At 41.7% G+C, this 22,406-nt stretch overlaps 1 long non-coding RNA gene across 1 annotated transcript; it reads right to left on the reverse strand.

Annotated features, from left to right (window-relative positions):
* Positions 1-855: 855 nt before the first annotated feature.
* On the reverse strand, positions 856-18,847 carry LOC148147318 (uncharacterized). The gene is made up of 3 exons (XR_015759870.1): positions 18,658-18,847; positions 3,996-4,077; positions 856-3,091 (listed from the first exon to the last, which is right to left on the reverse strand). It is a non-coding gene; the product is annotated as an uncharacterized LOC148147318 (long non-coding RNA).
* Between the last annotated feature and the right edge of the window lie 3,559 nt (positions 18,848-22,406).

Genomic DNA, 22,406 nt, shown 5'->3' on the forward strand with positions numbered 1-22,406 from the left:
TGATTTTGTCTCATAACATTTTGGATTACATTTGTAGTGTTTATTTGAATGTCTTGTGTTTTCTTATTTTCTGCATACCTTTCTTCATTTTGGTATTATTTTAACTTCTTTATTCACCATCAAGAAGCTTGACAGACAATTGAAACAAATCAAAGTTTTCCTGAAGAGATTGTGTGGGGACAAGGAACAGATTGACAGAAACGCATACAATAGCTACAACACATCAGAACAATCTGAGTTGACCCACTCTTAATCAGGAAGTAGATCTTTGAGCCCAACTGGAGATATTTGTCCACATGTAATCAGTTCACCTTAGGCGTTTCAATTGGCAGTTACAATTTGGCAACTTTCACAGTTTGAGTACCAACTTCATGACTCTGGTATCAAAAAGCCTATCCATCGTGAAAGTCATTTATGTTGAACTTGCTTAGGTTACATCAAGAGAGCAGACTCCCACCATTTGAACTACTCAGGCTGCTTTAAAGAAAGTTATGACAGTAATGGTTTGTCATGGAAACCAATCAATAACAGATAAGGGTCATATAATTTTAGAAGTGGACACTTGGAATCCTTACATTATAATACAGCTACTATAGCCATGAAATGGAGGTGCTAGTGTTGGACGGGGGTGGACAAAGTTAAAAATAACACAACACCAGGTTATAGTCCAACAGGTTTATTTGGAAGTACTAGCTTTTAGAGCGCTGCTCCTTTGTCAGGTAGCTAGTGGGGCAGAATCATAGGACACAGAATTTATAGCAACAAATCACAGTGTCATATGTTATCGATCATTTGTATGACACTGTGATATTTTGCTCTAAATTCTGTGTCTTATAATCCTGTCCCACTAGCTACCTGATGAAGGAGCAATGCCACTCTGCACCCAGAAAAGACTGGCATTTCAAAGCTGTCCTGCTCAGTGATGAATATGCAGTCAGAAGATGTCGGAGAAGGGGAAGATGGTGCTGTGAATCTGGAGTTCCTGGTGGAGGGGCTGGTGCCAATGATGGTGAAAGTCATTTACACTCTTCCCAGGAGACTGTCAGAGGATGCCACATCTCTGGCAGTCTGGTCTAAACTCACTCCCCCCACAGGAGCAGCAGACAGGCATGTAGGATACAATGACCCTTAAAACCCAGAGGCTGCTACATTGTGAGGACCCAGCTTCCTGAAACATATGATCAATTAGCTGTGTCCCTGGATAGTTTGTAAACTAGCATGGAGAGCCAGCCCTAGCACTCTTAGGGTCTGCTGGCAACATGCACACATGCCTACACTCCATCACTCCAGGCAGTCATTCTCAGGACCCAAGTCATGACCATAAATGGGCAGGGAACCTGGTGTACACTGCAGGTACTCCTTCTTCACAAGGGGATTTTTGTAAGTGCCAAGTTATAACATTTTGAATAATTGCTTCTAACATCTTTATGACTTCCTCTTCAAGCAAAAAGGGTCCAGCTTACCCAGCTCACTGTAAGGCCTGTGTCATTAAAGGGTAGTCGGTATATCAATGCAAAAAATCCCGTTTAGAAGGTGAGACAAGATGTTGCTGAACAGAAACCATATGCCACACACTGGCAGCAACAGAGGCTGTGCTATGCATAAAAATGAGTGCACAAAGAAAGTTACTGGCCAAGCAGATACAATGAAAAGTGATGATGGATCAAAAGCAAACAAGTATTCCACAATGTAGCCAATAGCAGATCCATAAATACTGTAAGCAACTGCAGCCATTCATGTTGTGTGTCCTTGGAAAATAGGAAAGCACACATACTGAGGGCCAATATTGATACTAAGGTGAAGGCCAATATTCTTTCTGTTGGCATAAGAATAGTTACTTCAAACTCTTGAAGACAATGGTAAAACCAGCTGCATACATTAACTGCATATAATGGATCAGCAGGTCATTGTGTTGGTACAATAACACTGAAAAGCAGCTACAATCGATCAGCACAGTTCCTACTGTTAAATCTTTAATTACTAAGTACCAGGAACAACGGACTGTACAACACAGGAACAGGGCTTTCGACTGACCATGTCAGCACTGACCATAATGCCATTCTAAACTAATCCCATCTCCCTGCACGTTGTCTATATCCTTCTATTCCCTATTAAATGCCTCTTAAATGTTACTATTTTATCTGCTTCTACCAGCAAATGTAACAGGATCTACAGATCACTGTGCTACATTTAAGAGCAACAACACTGAGTGCAAGTGTACCCTCACGTCAATTATTATTCAAGTGACAAGCTTGAAGAACTCTTTCAAGACATCACTCATCTAAGTTTCCACTTGTATGAGACAAGCTAATGGAAATACAGGAAAGGATAAAGAATATGTCTGACATGCAGGTAAGGAATTGTGCAGTTTTACCATAAGACATAAAGTTCAGGTTAAGCATCTGACAAAGTAATCTATTTTCCAGCAGACATCACTGAGGTTCATCATGAACCCAGGTTGTATAAAGTTGTGACACCAAATGGAGTGACATTACATGAAAATCAATGTCTATTCAGGGAACAGTCTAATAATGCAAGACCCAGCAATCCTATGGCATATTGAACATGTCCAAAGGTGAAATCAGGACTTAATACTGCTCATGGTGAAGCTAACCAGCATGATGCAGTTATGCAAGAAAATATGATTAAACAGTCGGAGATATCAAACCAGTTTAACTGTGACAAGATCTAATTATATCAAATTTACAATTAGGTTTCATTGTCACATATACTCAAGTACAGGGGTACAGGATTACAGTGAAAAGTGTACAAAGCCGCCATACCCCAGTGCTATCTGAGGTACAAGGGTATCAATGTAGGCAAACTCTTTGGTATAAAGTAGAACATAAAAAATAGGTTAAGAGTTTAGCATTCTTGTCCTTCTTAAATGTTTAGCCATGGGTCTTGATCTGATTCTTCCACCCTGATGCTGAGGCCATCACTAGCACATGTCACCTGGCCACGGTACAGAATGATATCGCCTTTCCTCTGGTGCTTTCTTGCTTCTACTGACAACATCAACACTGTGAGACCACTGGGCCAATGGCAGCATTGCAGCTGCAAAGTGCTCGCCTCAGAAAGTAAGATCCAACTTTAAAAAAGCAGAAAAACAAATAAAAAAGCACCTTTACATTTTGGACAATCATAAACTCATGAAGTTGTTAATTCACAATGCATATAACTTCTTTAGCAATGTAAACAATGTTAAAACATTCTTGTTATTATCTGTCTATTATTAATGTGTAACCTTAACTTCAGGTCAAAGAAAGATGTTTATAGTGTGTCTTTGAGTGGGTATGCTCATAATCTACATACATTATCAAACATGATGTTACCTGTCAGGTGATACTGGCTTAGACTTTATTAATAAAGATCTATTAGTAACAGGTCTCCATAAACATGCAAATACTACTGTAATCTTGAAGTAAGAGAACTCATGAAATAGTTGACCAGTTTTATTTGAGCGATTGGAGAGTTTGTGGTGAAGGTTTGAAGGAAACATAGCAAGGACTACCACAAACAGTGAGGCTGGATGTTAAAAAAGATTAGAAATTACTGAAGAAACTCAGCAGGTCTGACAGCATTAGTGAGACGAATGCAGAGTACTGATGGAAAGTCACCAGACTCAAAACATTGACTCTGCTTTCTTCACTGCCAGACCCAATGAGTTTCATCAATAATTTCTGTGTTTGTTGCAGGTCTCCAGCATCCACAGTTCTTTATCTTATTTTAGTGAGGCTGGATGTACTGCAAGTGCTTTCCACATTGACTTTCTTTTCATTTTGCAGCCATACTCTTTGAGTTATATTGCTGGCATTCACTTCTGAAAGTTCTTTCCATTGACAACAGAGGCATTACTCTGAGGAGCCTTCTGCTTCCTGGAGGTAAACAAGATCTCCCTCCTCCTGTCACGTTCTTGACCAGAAGCAAAAGGCTAAACTGGGCTGAGCACAAGGACATAGTTTCAGTGGCCTCTACCTTAATCGGTTCTTTACCTATATCAAAAGGATGCCTCCAATTCCATATGCTTTCATTTTTAGCAATCTCTTGGGTAGAACCTTCTGGAATTCCGGATAACTAAAACTCAAAGACAATCCTTATGTTAGTGACAACCACAAAAATATAAATCAAGTAGATTAGTTAGACATGAACTGCCTTTTATAAACTGATTCTAGTCCTTTCCAATCAGTCCATAAGCAAAGCCATGCATTGGGTGAGGTGTGGGGACACAAACAGAAGAACAATGAAAGGTTACTGGACCTTGAATGATGGGAACCAGCGAAACGAGCTGTGGGCTTATGGAGTCACAGGGATGTTGGGGTGAGGCTGGGGATGAGGAGTGTTTGCATTTGGGCCATCTGAGGAGCTGAAAATGGAGATTGAGACTTTTCTGGTGTCCTTAACCGTTACAGAGTTAAAAATCACATAACACCAGGTTATCGTCCAACAGGTTTAATTGGAAGCACTAGCTTCCACTAGACAACCACCTGATGAAGGAGCGGTGCTCCAAAAGCTAGTGCTTCCAATTAAACCTGTTGGACTATAACCTGGTGTTGTGTGATTTTTAACTTTGTATACCCCAGTCCAACACCAGCATCTCCAAATCTTAACCATTACAGGGCTTCCTGAATTATAAATGCCCAACTTACGAATGGTTGTACTTTTGAAAACAATCCCAAACAAAGACCTAATTTTATATATCCAACATGTGAACTTTTCTCCATACTTAACAAACAGCTTTTTTTTATTGTCCTGCATTGCATTCTAACTTGTGTACAAATTGACTTGTGAACCAACTCAAGAATGGAATCTGTTTGCAAATCGGGGACTGTCTGTATTCTTGTCAGGATATTAATCTTAGAATTATTAGACAAATAAAAAATGACACACTCCAGATCATTGGTAGCGCATGGCTCATTTGTGAGATTGTTGTCAAACCCAAGGGATTATTTAGTATAAAAACCCAAAAACCATAACATCTTTAAAAAAAAGTGCTTCTGAATATTAAAAATCTTTGATATATGGTGGGAAACTTCTGTCTCCAAAAAGAACATTTTTACCTGCTTTTATTCTCTTGTGCCTTTTAGTAAAAGCATTTTTTTCAATTGCAACATACAACATATTGCTAAGTGCACAAAAGGAATCAAATGAGTTACTTAATCTGATCAGACGACAGAACTCAGCAGTGACTGTTTAAAAAATGTGTCTATTACATAGATTGAAGTCAGATTTTTAGTCAAGTTTAAACAATACTATATTTAAATATTGAAATTACCAATTGTATCTGCAACACATAATAAAATATATTTTAGGAAAGTGTCAGTTAGCTGCCTTACCATTCTCAACATTTTCACCTTTTCATTAAACTGTTGTAGATAACAAGAGATCTAAAGAAGTAAAGCCTGCCAACATTTGCTTCCTGCAGTCAGTTTTTGCTGGGAGGAGGATCTGCTGGTTTTGAAACAGTATCGACTAGCAGCTGATCTACCCACTTTTCCATGTAACCAACCACAACTCTAACCAATGAGGAGCCTAGACAAAATATGTTCCCTAACCACCATCCCAGCATACACTGACTTCTATTGATCCCAATCTTAACCTCCATTGGGACCAATGCTATAGCATTGCCAGACTATGTGCTAGTTTTAACAGCTGGTCATGGCACTAACTTCAAAGGTTGGGGTGATGAATGACAGCATGAGTCTCTTTTGAGTTGAAAGATCAGATTTTGGAACAGCTGTTTCAGCTCTTGCTATTTCATTATATACTGGGGTGTGAACATCGACTTTAACAGGGAGTCATCGATATCTGACTCAGGTTCTACAATCAGCAGCTGAAAATGTGTTGCTGGAAAAGCGCAGCAGGTCAGGCAGCATCCAAGGGCCAGGAGAATCGACGTTTCGGGCATGAGCTGAAGAAGGGCTCATGCCCGAAACGTCAATTCTCCTGCTCCTTGGATGCTGCCTGACCTGCTGCGCTTTTCTAGCAACACATTTTCAGCTCTGATCTCCAGCATCTGCAGTCCTCACTTTCTTCTACAATCAGCAGCAAAGGCACTGTCCACCTTTTTTTGACGGCTGCCAACCAAGTTTTCTGAAAGAAATGTTTGCTGCCTGGACCACTCTGGAGAAGCTGCACAATATTCATCAGAATGTAATACATCATATTATCCTGGATTCTGCACAGCCGTGAAATCCTGACAGCACGGGCCTTACCACTAAGAGATGTAACCCACATTGCAGGACCAGGTGGAGGAAGAGGCAGAGGAGGAGGGAGTGGAAGATTAAGTGGTGAAGCAATAAGGGAGGAGGGAATTACCAGCCTTTCCAGCCATGTTCTTCATGATTGCCTCATCCAATTGTGGCACCACTGGAACCAACTCCAATTCCCCATTCACCCACAATCACACGTCTGCTTCACTGCTCATCTCATCATCCACAGAGCCACAATGTTGAAAGAGAATCCACCAGAAGCCAATTACTTGAAACTAAATTTCTCCTACAATCCATTAAATATTCCACTTAAAAAGTCAATGATCGGTCTTATTGAATCCTTTAATATCTGTCTTGTGACTGCCTTAGCTTGTCTGAGTGTTCCTATGCAATGCTATACCAATGATGGCAGCAGAGCTGGTAAAAGGCTGCGGAGAGACTGCAATTGGTTTTGGAGAAGGCCTTCTAACAGTATTGGCATGGAAAGGCGCAGCTTCTGATTGAATCATCTTGAAAGCGGTCTGTACTGGCCGGCTGACGGCAACAGCAAGGGCACCATTAGAGTGGTAAGGAAGCCAATGCCATTCCATGAGATGAAGTGTCAGAAAACGTAATCATCCAGTGGAGGAAACATTACTGAACTGCAGTGAGATCCAGCAAGCCATTTGCACATGGAAGTCTGCAACCACAATGGCAGCAGGCTGTGTTTCCATGCCAACAAGTAACACTGCATGTCGTCAGTCCTAGCTTCCACTGCAACAGTTCAGACATCAGGAGGCCTAGATGCTGCCTCATACTCAGGCTGTACGGTTTCTCTTGGAGTTGGTCAACATCTCCATGCTATACTCCAATCTCTGTGCAAAACATGACAGTCTGCATTTCCATCAGCCAAATTCTGTTAGATGTACCAAAAGAGTCTTCAGCTCAGTTCTCTGAAGCAGAATTCCTGTGCTACCTTGCCCTCAGTGCATCTGATACCCATGCTGTCCTTGACCAAAGCTCACTCAAGCTCTTTGTCACAACATGGGAGGTTCAAACTCACTGTCTTGCTACTCTTTCACCTTTTGCTTTTCCACCACAGGCTGATGTGATATAACATGATGGATATGAGGATACAATCTTCTTCAATAGTTTCAGCCATGCAGTGGGTTCTAGCTTCAGTAATTCTCCAATGATGGTGATCACTGTCTCTTCCTGTACCTGTGCTTTACCTCAGGTAGGTAGTTCCTGTTGCCTCAGTCAGTGCATCCCCTTGAAGATGGAGTGTATGTGTTAGCAAGTGTGGTGCAATTTGTTTAGGTAATTCTATGATTACAGAGGTGGCAATGTCTGTATGCTGTGAGGTAAGCATTTGAGGCTTGCTGTCATGTTAAGTGTGTGAATGTAAGGAATATCTATACATTTGAAGGATAGGTCCTGATAGATAGTCATTGGTGTATGGTACCAATATGGTACCAGAATATAGCATTTAAAGGTACCTTTACTGACCTTGACTGTTGTCAAACATAGCACCTAGGTCCTCAGAGGAGATGGGGGAGATACTAAATGCATATTTTGCATCAGTATTTACTGTGGAGAAGGACATGGAAGATATACAATGTAGGGAAACAGATGGTGACATCTTGAAAAATGCCCAAATTACAGAGAAGGAAGTGCTGGATGTCTTAAAAAGCATAAAGGTGGATAAATCCCCAGGACCTGATCAGGTGTACCCTAGAACTCTGTGGGAATCTTGGGAAATGATTGCTGGGCCCCTTGCTGAGATATTTGTATCATCAATAGTCACAGGCGAGGTGCTGGAAGACTGGAGGTTGGCTAATATGGTGCCACTATTTAGAAAGGTGGTAAGGAAAATCCAGGGATCTGTAGTCTGGCAAGCCTGATGTCAGTGGTGGGCATGTTGTTGGAGGGAATCCTGAGGGTCAGGATTTACATGTATCTGGAAAGGCAAGGACTGATTAGGGATTATCAACATGGCTTTCTGCATGGGAAATCATGTCTCACAAACTTGATTGAGTTTTGTGAAGAAGTAACAAAGAGAATTGATGAGGGCAGAGTGGTGGTGATCTATATGAACTTGATCTATGCAGACTTCAGTAAGGCATTTGACAAGGTTCTACATAGTAGACTGGTTAGCAAGATTAGATAACATGGAATTCAGGGAGAACTAACCATTTGGATACAGAACTGGCTCAAAGGTAGAAGACAAAGGCTGCCTTTCAGACTGGGGGCCTGTGGCCAGTGGAGTACCACAAGGATTGGTGCTGGGTCCACTGCATTTTGTAATTTGTATAAACATAGGAGGCATAGTTGTAAGTTTGCAGATGACACCAAAATTGGAGGTGTAGTGGACAGTGAAGGTTTCCTCAGATTACAATGGGATCTTGATCAGATGGGCCGTTGGGCTGAGGAGTGGCAGATGAAGTTTAATTTAAATAAATGTGAGGTGTTGCATTTTGGAAAAGCAAGTCAAAGCAGGACTTATACACTTAATGGTAGGGTCTTGGGGAGTGTTGCTGAACAAAGAGACCTTGGAGTGCAGGTTCATAGTTCCTTAAAAGTGGAGTCGCAGGTTAATAGGATAGTGAAGAAGGCATTTAGTATGTTTTCCTTTATTGATTAGAGTATTGAATACAGGAGTTGGGAGGTCATGTTGTCAGCTGTACAGGACATTGCTTAGGCCACTTTTGGAACATTGTGTGCAATTCTATCGGAAGGATGTTATGAAACTTGAAAGGATTCAGAAAAGATTTACAAGGATGTTGCCAAGGTTGGACAGTTTGAGCTGTATGGAGAAACTGAATAGACTGGGGCTGTTTTCCCTGGAGCATCGGAGACTGAGGGGTGACCTTATAGAGGTTTATAAAATCATGAGGGCCATGAATAGGGTAAATAGACAAGGTCTTTTCCCTGGGGTGAGACAGTCCGGAACTAAAGGGCATAGGTTAGGTGAGAGGGGAAAGATTTAAAGGGACCTAAGGGGCAACTTGTCCATGCAGAGGGCGGTGTGCATGGAATGAGCTGCTAGCTGAAGTGGTGGAGGCTGGGAAAATTACAGCATTTAAAAGACATCTGGAGGGATATATGAATAGGAAGGGTTTGGAGGGATATTGGATCAGAGTGGTGCTGGAAATGTTCGGCCATGGGGCGGTGGGGTTGATTGGTGCGGGTGTCCTGGAGATGCTCCCTGAAGTGCTCTGCGCTCCCCAATGCCTCATCTTCACCATGGACATCCAATCCCTCTACACCTCCATCCACCATGACCAGGGCCTCCCATTTATCTCTCCCCCCTGGAGGCTCCATGCCTCTATTCCTGATGAAGGGCTTTTGCTCGAAATGTCGATTTTCCTGCTCCTTGGATGCTGCCTGACCTGCTGTGCTTTTCCAGCACAACTCTGATCTGAACTCTGGTTTCCAGCATCTGCAGTCCTCACGTTTGCCTTGGAGGGATATTGGCCATGTGCTGGCAAATGGGACTAGATTAATTTAGGATATCTGGTCGGCATGGACGAGTTGGATTGAAGGGTCTGTTTTCATGCTGTACATCTGTGACTCTCTGACTCTATCTATGGTTCTGGCATCGATCCTCACAACTACTTGATGCCATTGCCTTAGCAAAGTTTCTCTGGAGGCCCTCTTCATCCCATGTGGGCAGATTATATCTGCTTCTCTTCAGCTTCTGCACGCATGCGTCTGAAAATGTTGGAGTTGCTCTAGTATTGTACCATTAATACATTTTAGAATAATGTGGAGAACATGTTCCTGCCATAATCCACCTCCCTTTTAAGTGTAGATGACTAGTTTAAAATAGTCCTCACTTGCTTCAGCTTAGCTTAGAGTTGCATGACTTGTACTCCTTGCACACACATGTAACCACTCAACTGTGTAATGAGCCCTGGCTCCATGCTACAAACAACCTTGGACCACTTCCACATTTTGGGGCAACAAGTCTATACCAGAAATTATGACACAGCAAGAATAAATTAGATTTTAATCATGTACAGCAGAAGAAATGAAGATTGGGATGGCTAGTGAGATTAAAGGCGACGATAAAAATAATTGTAATAAAAACAGAAATAAGTTCTGAGGGAATGAGTCTCAACAATGAAGTCTATCAATGAGGTCTGTTACAGCATGCTTTAGGAGATCTGGGTACCGACTTCTAACGTCAAATTCAAACCTCCCTGCATTTAGCTGAAATCTCTTGCGATGACATAAAGAACAGAGACTGAGGATAGGCAGGACATTATAAATTGCTGGCAATAACAACTGTGACAAGTTCAAGATGTTGATCCTGGGATAGCAATGTTCTCCAGAGCAGTTGAGGGGAATTGATCCTATGCACCTCTCCATCAAAATCAATAAAATTGTTTAACATGTCCTAAATGGAGAGATTGTTTGAGAAGATGCTTGGAATTTTTACATGGATTACATTGGCTGCCCATCTCTGACCAACTCAAAAGAAATGAATACAGACTGAACAACCAGTCATGGCCATTATAGGCAATTACATAAAAGAAGGTCAACTGGGCAGAAGGTGACTCAGTCTTTGGAAAGGTTGTGTCCTTGATGCTGTGCAGGGGAAAGGGGAAGTAAACACTGAGTGTTTCAGCATTGAAATGGGTATCATCTTCCTGGCATTGGAGAAGCAAAAGGGCAGGGAGCAAGACTGCCAGTGACAACTGGTAGGGGTTGGGGGCACTTGAGCATAATGAAAGCTGCAACTGGAAATGGGGGCATATCAGTCAGATTTTGGATCCTCTGGCAAAGAGGGGTAATGCACACCATAAAAAGGACAGAGCCTTGAGCTGCAAGAAAGCCAAAAAGTGAAAAGAGGTGCAGGAAAGACACAGAGGCCAAACCCTCAACATTGGAGCTACCATTCAAGTCAGAGTTACTTGTAGATGACAGAGTCTCAGTACCACAGAGGCATGCAACTCTCTGGGCAGATGGTCACTAACCTCCATGCTGTAGTCCCTGAAGTCCACACACCACACAGCACTGCATGACATGCCAGGAGCTGTCAAAAGGTTACTGGCCTCGAACATTTTGATTCTTTCCAAGGATCAGCTAGGAATCTGAGTGACACCTCATAAACTGTAGCAAGCTACTACATGTTGGACATTACTAATACTCTTTTTGTCAGATTCATTCATTTAATGATAATCATGTCCTCACAGGTACAGATATTGTTGAGGTTTTGCCACTAGCACTGCCCTCTACCAGTGTGTGCCATTATCCATTGAATTCATGTGGCTACCAAGGGCAGTGAGATTCATCAACAAGAAGGACTTTCACATTGGCAACATTCACTGGTCTGCAACTACAACAAGGACTTTTACAGGTCCAGAGATGTTTTCCAAAATCTCCCTGCAATGGTGTTGTTTACTGTGATGATCTATTGCACTGTACAGAGCATCATATCCCCCTAGTTGAAAAATGTGGTGCTGGAAAAACACAGCAGGCCAGGCAGCATCCGAGGAGCAGGAGAATCGACGTTTCGGGCATAAGCCCTTCTTCAGGAATTCCTGAAGATAGGCTTATGCCCGAAATGTCGATTCTCCTGCTTCTCGGATGCTGCCTGGCCTGTTGTGTTTTTCCAGCACCACATTTTTTCAACTCTGGTAATCCAGCATCTGCAGTCCTCACTTTCCCCTATCATATCCCCTAGAGGAGTGAAGCCTGAGGACAATGAGGCTCTGGAAGGAAGTAACTCAACATGCGAAGACCCTGCCTTGGTTGTAAAATCTTTAGGTCTCCTATAGCACTTTGCTTCCCTCTGGCTTGTGTCATTATTAGCATTAAGGTGGTTGAGGTATTGTAGAGCCACCAATCCTTCTTACAATGTTGAGTCTAAGGGTATATGTGACTATCAATGGTAAAGGATAGACCATTGGTGAGTCTTAGCACAAAGTGGCACGTATTACACAACAACAAGTAGTAGCTTATTGCATACTAGAAAGATTTGCAAGTTACATTGACTTCTTAGATATAGTTACTTCAGACTGCCAGAAATGACACATCTGACCCCATCTGATTCTCATACAAAACTGCCTGATTTTCCACTCAAAAACTGTGTGACATCATCAGGTTGGGTTGAGGTTAACACCAACTTCATGATTAACTCTTTCAGAAACATTTCTGTACATTATATCTCCCCCCCGTTTATACTAATCCCAATCTTGGACTCTTGGCCCATAACTCTGGATAACATGACTGAATATTGAAAGAATGCTTTAATGTTAGAAGAGTGTCTGACGATACAACCCATTTGTGTAGTGGGTTCCAGACTCTCACTATGTCTGAGTGAAAAAAATTGTTCTGAGCTCTCCTAGGAGTTAGCCTTCTACTTCTTACCTTAAATCTATGCACCTGGTTAGTGGCTCTCTGAAAATAGAAAAACTGCTTTCCTATCCATTCTATCTATGTCCTCATAATCTCATATATCTCTGTTGGGTCCCCTCTCGACCTTCACTGCTCAAAGGAAAACAACCCCAGCATATCCAATCTTGTCTCAGTTCTCCGAACCTCCAGCCTAAGCTGCATCCTGTAAAATTTCCTTTGTTCCCATCTCTGGAACAATCACATCTGTTCCATAATATGGTGACAAGAACTGCATGCATCACTCCAGTTATGGCCAGTGTTTTATACAGTTTCAGCATAACTTCCTTGCTCTTGTACTCAAAGACTCAGCTAATAAAGACAAGTAAAGGCAATTCGCAGGTTGAAAATGGGTTCTGTTCTGGAGTCCATTTGTAAGTCTAATTCTAAGTAACTCCAGTAAATATTGCAGGACAATGGAAAGCAGATGTTTGTAAGTACAGGAACTGATCCAATGTTGGATTTTAAAAATTATAACCATGCACGGAATTGCATTCATAAATCAGAAGTTCGGAGATTGTGGACTCCCTGTGTCCAATATACCACCTTAACTATCCTGTCTACCTCCTGTGCTGCCTTAAAGAATCGGTGGGTATGCCCACTAAAATGTGTGCTGGTGCTGCATTCTTACAGTTAGCAATAATGCATCAGGGTCATTTTTAAGGCTATCTGCCGACATGCTTTTTACTTTTTCGTTTGCACAGCTACAGTTAAGCCTGTATTTTAAGTTCGTCTAAGCTAGGTTGTAGCCATTGATGATCACCCTCCCACAGTGAGTCCACCAATACGATATCTTCTCTCAACCTTACATGTTGTTTTGCACCCCGCTTCACAATTATTGTCTCCTCTACCACTGAATATGCTGTCTCAATCCCAACAACTGACTCCGCAGCTTCCCTACCTCAGCAGTAGCCCCTGATGATCACTCTTGACTTTAATTTAGCAAAACCCCAAAATTGCCCACTTCACTGACCAATATGGATGAATGGTCCCAGTTGATGAGTGATGTGGCCTCTGACTGATCTCTGAGCAACTCCCCAGCTGACTGACTGTGATTTCCTGGACAGGTTGAAGTGCACCTGCAGTACTGTACTCACTTCCTGGACTGTAGTGGCATGGAATCCCGAGACCTACCATTCCAAATGGTCAACTGACCATCTATAAGTCTGAGACTGAGATCAAACGCTGCCTGAGTGACTGTAGTGGGAACTCCTAATCGACAACAGTCCCACTTGACTAGGGGATTGAGGACTACTCTCCTTAAAATTGCAGATATGGCCATTTGCTTGAAACTTTGTGTGGAAAGTGGGGGAGATACTAAACAAGTATTTTGCATCAGTATTTACTGTGGAAAAGGATATGGAAGATATAGAATGTAGGGAAATAGATGGTAACACTTTGCAAAATGTCCATATTACAGAGGAGGAGCTGCTAGATCTCTTGAAATGTATAAAGGTGGATAAATCCCCAGGACCTGATCAGAAGCTAGAGAAGTGATTGCTGGGCCTCTTGCTGAGATATGTGTATCATCGATTGTCACAGGTGAGGTGCTGGAAGACTTGAGATTGGCTAATGTGGTACACTCTTTAAGAAGGGTGGTAAGGACAAGCTCGGGAACTATAGACCAGTGAGCCTGAAGGTGGTGGTGGGCAAGTTGTTGGAGGGAATCCTGAGGGACAGGATATACATGTATTTGGAAAGGCAAGGACTGATTAGGGATAGTCAACATGGCTTTGTGCATGGGAAATCATGTCTTACAAACTTGATTGAGTTTTTTGAAGAAGTAATGAAGAAGATTGATGAGGGAAGATGTGATCTATATGGACTTCAGTAAGGCGTTCAACAACGTTCCCCATGGGAGATTGGTTCGCAAGGTTAGATCTCACGGAATACAGGGAGAACTAGCCATTTGGATACAGAACTGGCTCAAGGGTAGAAGACAGAGGGAGGTGATGGAGGGTTGTTTTTCAGACTGGAGGTCTGTGACCAGTGGAGTGCCACAAGGATCGGTGCTGGGTCCTCTACTTTTTGTCATTTACATAAATGATTTGGATGCCATCATAAGAGGTACAGTTAGTAATTTGCAGCTGACACCAAGATTGGAGGTGTAGTGGACAGCGAAGAAGGTTATCTCAGATTACAACAGGATCTTGATCAGATGGGCCAATGGGCAGAGAAGTGGTGGATGAAGTTTAAATCAGATAAATGCGAGGTGCTGCATTTTGGGAAAGCAAATCTTAGCAGGACTTATACGGTTAATGGTAAGTTCACAGGGAGTGTTGCTGAACAAAGAGACCTTGGAGTGCAGGTTCATAGCTCCTTGAAAGTGGAGTCACAGGTAGATAGGATAGTGAAGAAGGCATTTGGTATGCTTTCTTTTATTGGTCAGAGTATTGAGTACAGGAGTTGGGAGGTCATGTTGCGGTTGTACGGGACATTGGTTAGGCCACTATTGGAATATTGCTTGCAATTCTGCTCTCCTTCATATCGGAAAGATATTGTGAAACTTGAAATGGTTCAGAAAAGATTTACAAGGATGTTGCCAGGGTCAGAGGATTTGAGGTATCGGGAGAGGTCTGGGGCTGGGGCTGTTTTCCCTGGAGCGTCGGAGGCTGAGGGGTGACCTTATAGAGGTTTCTGGAATCATGAGCGGCATGGATAGAATAAATGGACAAAGTCTTTTCCCTGGGGTCGGGGAGTACTGAACTAGAGGGCATAGGTTTAGGTTGAGAGGGGAAAGATATAAAAGGGATCTTAAGAGCAACCTTTTCACACAGAGGTATGGAATGAGCTGCCAGAGGAAGTGGTGGAGGCTGGTACAATTGTAACATTTAAGGGGCATTTGGATGGGTATATGAATAGGAAGGGTTTGGAGGGATATGGGCCGGGTGCTGGCAGGTGGGACTAGATTGGGTTGGGATATCTGATCGGCATGGACAGGTTGGACCGAAGGGTCTGTTTCCATGCTGTACATCTCTATGTCCCTATGACTCTAAATTCAGAGTGTTTGCCAAGTAAGTTGCTGACACATGCAGTGGCTGGAACATTGACACAACAATATGCTGTGCAGCACCATGTATACACTTTGATGACCTACCATAACATGTTGCTTGGCTTTGTATCTACACAAAACATTGAAGCAACACAGACTTACCATGAGCCTTTAAGTTATAAATGAGGTGACAGAACACGAAAAGGCAAGACAAGGCAAAGTAAGACATGCAGAGGTGGGTAAGCATCCGAGTAGGTACAAAATAAATAAGCATTAAAAGATCAAGTGAGGAGCCCTCAGACATACCCTGCTCCAATTCCTGAAATGGGTGCTTGTCCCTCTGTGTAATATGGCCTGGCAGTAGCATTACAACGAAAGGTGTGGGTGCACTGCAAAGTGTAGTATTGAAGTGGAGAGCTGTATTCCATGTGGGTTGGATAGCTGATGTGATGATGGGGTGTGGCTGGTACTTGTCCAATGTCACTGTTTGTGGATGGGTAGAGGGCTGCTGGCAGTTGCTGTCTATGGACCATAAACTGAAACATAAACCAGGGTGGGACTGTGGCTCAGTGGTTAGCACTGCTGCCTCATATCGCCAGGGACACAGGTTCATTTCCGCCCATAGGCAGTCTGTGTGAAGTTTGCACATTCTTACCAGCAGCCCTGGTTTCCTCCCACAGTCAAAGGTGTGCAAGTTAGGTGGATTGGCCATGGAAAATTACGCATTGTGTTCAGGGATGTGCAGGTTAGGTGGATTAACCATGGGAAGTGCAGGGTTACAGGGATAGGGTAGGGAGATAGGTTTGGGTCAAAGGGTCAGTGTGGACTTGTTGGACTGAATGGCCTGTTTCCACACTGTAGGGATTGTATGGTAATGTTGGGAACTTCTGTCTAGGCTGGTGGTCCAGAGGAGCCTGAAGCAAGCTGGAGCAGCTAGGGTCCTGCTTTGACTTTCCTGTTGGGAATTAGCGTTGTCTAGTTTATCTCTAACATGTGGGAAGCTAGGAATGTGCATATCGATGAGGTGCTAATGAAATGTAAATGCATGTTAAAAGGCCTCTCACCATTAGCAAGATTCTCAAAAGTTGGTTGCAGATTGGAACTTTTATTGAATGTCGAGAAGCCATTTTTTACTGAATGTGCCACATGTTTTCAACTAACTGGGAAGTTATTCAGTAACTGGGAATTTTTCTTTTAGTCTTCTTTCGGATGTGGGCATTGCTGGCTGTCCACCATTTATAACCTGTCCCTAGTTGCCCTTGGATTCAACCCGATGTATCAAACATTTGACCAGACATAAGACAATGATTACACGAGCCGTTTGTTCATGCAACAGAAAATCTTCTGCTTTTTACTTCCAAATACAAATTACCCAACACTGGGGGAGGGAAATGACAAAGTAAAGCTTCTGAGGGCACATAACTGGCTTAAGTGAGTCTTCATTGGGATCAGAATCACATTCATAAATGTACTACTACATTACATCATCACCTGTCTGATCAACTGTCATTGTAACTATAGCTACAAAAATGAAGCTACAAAGATTAGTTGTCTTTAGTGCTATACCATGTTTGAACTCTGTCTGAGAGTGTTACTCTTTCTCTAATACTCAGGGGAGCATAATATTTTGTCATTATTCAGAACTGACTGTGGCCCACTCCCAGATTAATGATACAGAACTCCTGACCTGACAACCCCAAGTGTTGGACTGACTGTGTTCAAACCCTGGACAGACACCAGACCATACCCTTGACTTCCTGTACTGGTGCCCCTGACTACTCCTCTTACACCTTAAGGTATGGCCATTTGCCAAAGGCACATGCAGTATCTTGTTACCCAAGCTGCTGGCACAAGCTGCAGATGTGACGTTGATGTAACACAGTGCCTTACAGCAACATGTCCACTCTCATGAATAATCATTGCTGGCAAACATGACAGGCTGCCTGGCATTATGTCTGAGCTCAAGACAAGGCAAGACAGAAGTACAGTGAGTCTGCAAGTCCTGAAAGAGGAGGCAAAGTATAAAAAGGGCAAGGCAAAATAAAGGTGCTATGAGCTTCCAGGCCAATGTAAGGTCAAGAGAGCAAGAGCTCAGAGAGCACTCTGAGACAGTTGCATGCCCCTGCTGCAAAGTGGCCTGGCAGCAGCATTACAATGCAAGACGTCAGTGCGCTCCAAAGGGCAGTACTGAAATGGATAACTGTATTCAAAGAGAATCAGAGATATGCCATGATAGTACAAACAGGCTGGTGCATGTCTGATGCCAACCTTCATGGATGACGGGCTATGCCAGCCACTACTCATAGACCGTACACCAAGATACTAGGGACTGCTGAGCAAATGGATGGCCAGAGGAGGATACGGCAAGCAGGAGCTGCCAGGTAGGCACACTGACTTTCATATCTGAAATCAACACCATCTCATTTCTTCTGTCAAATGGGAGAACAGTAAATTCAGTAGAAATTAGGTGAGATTAGCTTCAAATAGTATGTAAATAGGCCTTATTCCACTCATGATTGAGATTTGTGTCTCTATTCATGTAACACTGGATTTTTTTCTTGACATTGAGAATCTGATCTCACCATATTTTCCTGACTGACTCACCATTGTCCATGCCATTCAGGGGCAGGGAAATTCAACCCAATGTATTTGGCTTAAATTGCAAATCATGGCTCAGAAATAATTGTGCCAACAACATGTGATTATAATAATAGCAAGCATTCTTATCAAAACAGCTAGCTGAGATAGGTATGAATAATGTGCCACAATTTAACAGTAATGGAAACTCATACTCATTTATGCATTTGTTCATGAAAAGATGGCTGAGAAGGGGAGTTCCTTTTATTTTATACGTGGAGCCAGCGCAGTGCTATCTGCAATTTTGTTGATGTCACCTTCAATAAACACCAGTATATTATCTCAGAGATGTGTGTTTGTGCTGCATTCCTACAGATACAATAAAAAAGCAGCAAGGTCATATTCAATGCTATCAGCGTACTGCTGACATGCTTTTTACTTTCTTTTCTTGCACACGGCTATAGTTAAATCTGTTTTTTGTTTTATATTTCATACCTTGAAAGCACCTGTAGCATGCGTAGAAAGACACAGTCTACCTGATTCTCAGGTGAATTATTTCTGGAGGAGAAAAATCAAAGACAGCATTAGGCTATGAAAGAACCTTCTTCCATCTGGCAAAATGGCTTTTGGACTCTAATGTGACTTGTTGTCTAAAAATAGGATGAAGACAAATTGTTATCATTTACAAAAGCCCATGACAATAATGATAAATGAACAATTTTTTTGCCCTCTGAAGTCATTGCTTAAGGCTTTCTTTGGGATCAACAATGTTAAACCAGTAAACTAGCATCATCTGCATCACCAGAGGGTTTACTTTGTAAACAATTTTAGCCTGTGCGTTAATCTCCCCTCCAGAACTAGGCCTCAGATGATCTATGATTGATTTGCAATTCTAAATGACAATAGAATCCTTGAAACAAATATGAAAAAGAACAAACTTTCTGTGAGTAATGCTTCAATTGATAGGGAAGGATAAGGTACATCTGTCACCAGATAGGAGGCCTTTCAAATAAATAACAATCACAACGGAGTATTCTTGCGAGTGTGTTTTAAAGAAAAATACAGTATTTAATACAAAGGGAAAACCACTGCAGCAGCTTTTGCTTTCTTTTTTTTAAAATTTATTTTTAATTCTCAATATCCAAAGCGTAATCTGTAAGGGACTATTAGGCCCTGCTGCATGTAGTGCAACCAAATCTATGATTAATGGTGAACAGATTAAGAGAGGACAGAGTGCCTGAAAAATTAGTTGTGTTGTGGCTATAGTCAGAAAATGCAGATTCCAAAGAAATTAACGACCGGAAAATCATGCATACATTCATTCCTATATTATTTTTCAATTTGAATCAAAACCAGCAACAGTCAAAAAAAAACATTGAAAACTTCTGATCAGTAGTGAATCATGGTAAGTTCTTGAATTTCTAAAATGGCCAAAGAGGCTGACCTCTCCTTTATTGATCAGGATATCCTCAAATTCAGGTTTGCTGGAAAATCAAACAGGGATGGAGAAAAAGACTTATTAAGGGCATCATTACAAAAACAGTAGAGGACTTAGGAGGATTCCTGTTTCTATTAGACTGAGTAAAGCAGCAATTAAAATAGCATACATTTGTCCTTACCGTTTGAAGGAAATGCTGTGGGATTTAGGAAGGATATTAAAAAAATGTTGATGGATAATGTTTATGGTATGGTCATCATTCTTGGTTTACAGTGGCAATTCAAAGACTGACACTAATAAAAGAACTTGACTGCAGTCTTTAATACTTGTCTGGCCACTATAAACCACCAAGTAGTAATGTGCGTACATGACTATCAACAGGACATATAGATGTATATATAGGATCTTCTTAGAAGGTTTCTCTCACAAAGGGAGAAAACATAGTGTAGCATTGATTGTTAAATCCTGCAGCTTGTTATACTCAGGCTTCACAAAGAACATCATGTCTTTGCAGATAGAGGAGAGTTGGTATTTATCAGGGTTCAGAGATAGTTCAGCCACACACTTGACAAATTATTTGTGGAATTGTTGTATTCACAGTCACTTAAATAAGAATCTGTCAACACATGGCTCTGGTTTGTAGCAGTAGGTCTTGGATTTTTCTGTGTGCTCAGAGTATGATGGATTGGAGGTAATGCAAATTCACTACCATTTTATATGTCGATGCCTTCTTAACAGACAGAAAGCATAGCTCAGAGTCATCCTCTAAAATGCCTTCAATGTAAGATCTAGCTTTTTTTTCATAAAAATAAATTTAACTAGGCCTCAGATGCACAGTACCATTTTGATCCCTGAGTGTAAAACTGTGCATAATGTAATTTTAATTCCTTTTGCTAAAGTGACACAGATCTTCATTTCTTTATGTAATGCTGATCCTTAGTTCATAAAGAGAACCCTCCAGTTTTCAATGCAAAGATGTAACCTGTGAAATATATGTAATTATTCTGGTTCTTGTTAATGAGTGGAGCTGTGATTTGTGGTACAATCAACTATATCTGCCACTATGGTGTAGTACATTCATTCATGATAATAAAATGAAAAGCAAATAAATTTTATTCTTGCTGCAAAACTGGGCTGAGTGTACTTTAATGAAAGTGCTGTTACCTTATGTGTTGAGGCTGCTAATCCCATTCCTGAGCTCCAATGAAGAACTCAGTGGGTGAGTGCAAAATAAATGACTGAGCAAGTGTGCTATACAACATTCAATTGGTGCAGCTCCAAATGAGTCGTGCCCCAATGAGAAAGTGGTCTATTTGTCAATAACACATAGACTCATATGGTGCCTCTGTTTGAATTCATTGTTTATAGCGTAAAGTATCTTACCGGCTGATTTTGATGATTTAATTTTACAATAAAAACACATTTCTAGTCGTCACTTGGCACAATGGAGGCCAAGCTCATAGTTGCTTGGTACAATTGAAAGTCTTGTTTCTTTCATGCCCCATTGGACAAGCCTGTGATCCATGGCGTTTCAATAATAGTTGCTGAGATCTCTAAAGTGTGACACTGTAGAAGCTTCTTGGTTATTCTTGTTATTCTCAGTATAAAACTGGAACGGGAACACATTTTCAAACTGAGTGAGAGAAAGTTCAAGATATTGGTATGTTATAAAATAGCTTCTTGTGGAATTTGTGTGAACTGTTCAGTGAGGATTTCAGTTCACATGACAAGGTAATACTTTTGTAGTAATTGATTTGCTTGCAATAGCAGCTTTTTAAATTATTAGCATATACAAATGTATTTATTCGTTTATCTTCTTGCGGAAATGTTTTCACCTAATGTCTTAAGCAATTGCGACTGAAGGGCAGAATGTTCTGCTTTCACTGGTAAAGAGGTTGGAAATGGCAAGACATTTAACTTTGTAAGATGTTTCCTTACTTGAACGTTTCTACCTTCCTGTCTTTGTGAAAGTGACTAAGTAAGGACAATTTAATAACCTAATCTCACCTTCCCTGGGTTTAATTCAGCAACAACTGGGCCTCTTGCCATGTGCCATACATGACAGGTGAACTATGCAAAACCTTCTCCAACATGAATTACCGATGGCTAGGTCCTCCATGATCCTGTGACTCAAAGAGGTGTCATCCCAGTAGCAGCCATGACCTCCTCCATGGTACTTCAGATGCAAGCCTCTGATTGGACAGAAGCTCTTACTAGATGGGAAATCTGCTCTATGACCTTAATTCTGGGAGGAGGTGGTCAGTGGTCTTGCCAGTTCCTGATTGGCATATGGTTCAGTGAACCTTCCAAAAAGAGGCACCTCGTGTCTTTTGGAGGCTCTCCAACAGGTAGACAAATGTCTGAAACCCTGATTATGCTTTAAGTAGATTTAAATTGAAAGTTCTCCCATCAGATAGCCTTACACTTTGATGAGCTGAAATTTTCAATGGTTTGAAGCAAGAAATAATATTGATGACAACTTAGAGTCATAGAGTCATAGAGATGTACAGCACTGAAACAGACCCTTTGGTCCAACCCAATCTAGTCTCACCTGCCAGCACTTGGCACATATCCCTCCAAACCCTTCCTATTTATATACCCATCCAAATGCCTCTTAAATGTTGCAATTGTACCAGCCTCAACCACTTCCTCTGGCAGCTCATTCCATACATGTACACCCTCTGTGTGAAAAAGTTGCCCCGTAGGTCTCTTTTATATCTTTCCCCTCTCACCCTAAACCTATGCCCTCTAGTTCTGGACTCCTTGACTCCAGGTAAAAGACTTTGCCTACTTACCCTATCCATGC

Source organism: Chiloscyllium plagiosum, unplaced genomic scaffold, assembly GCF_037043375.1.
Source record: "Chiloscyllium plagiosum isolate Xiang-an unplaced genomic scaffold, Cpla_swu_hap1 HiC_scaffold_17, whole genome shotgun sequence".
Lineage (NCBI taxonomy): Eukaryota > Metazoa > Chordata > Chondrichthyes > Orectolobiformes > Hemiscylliidae > Chiloscyllium > Chiloscyllium plagiosum.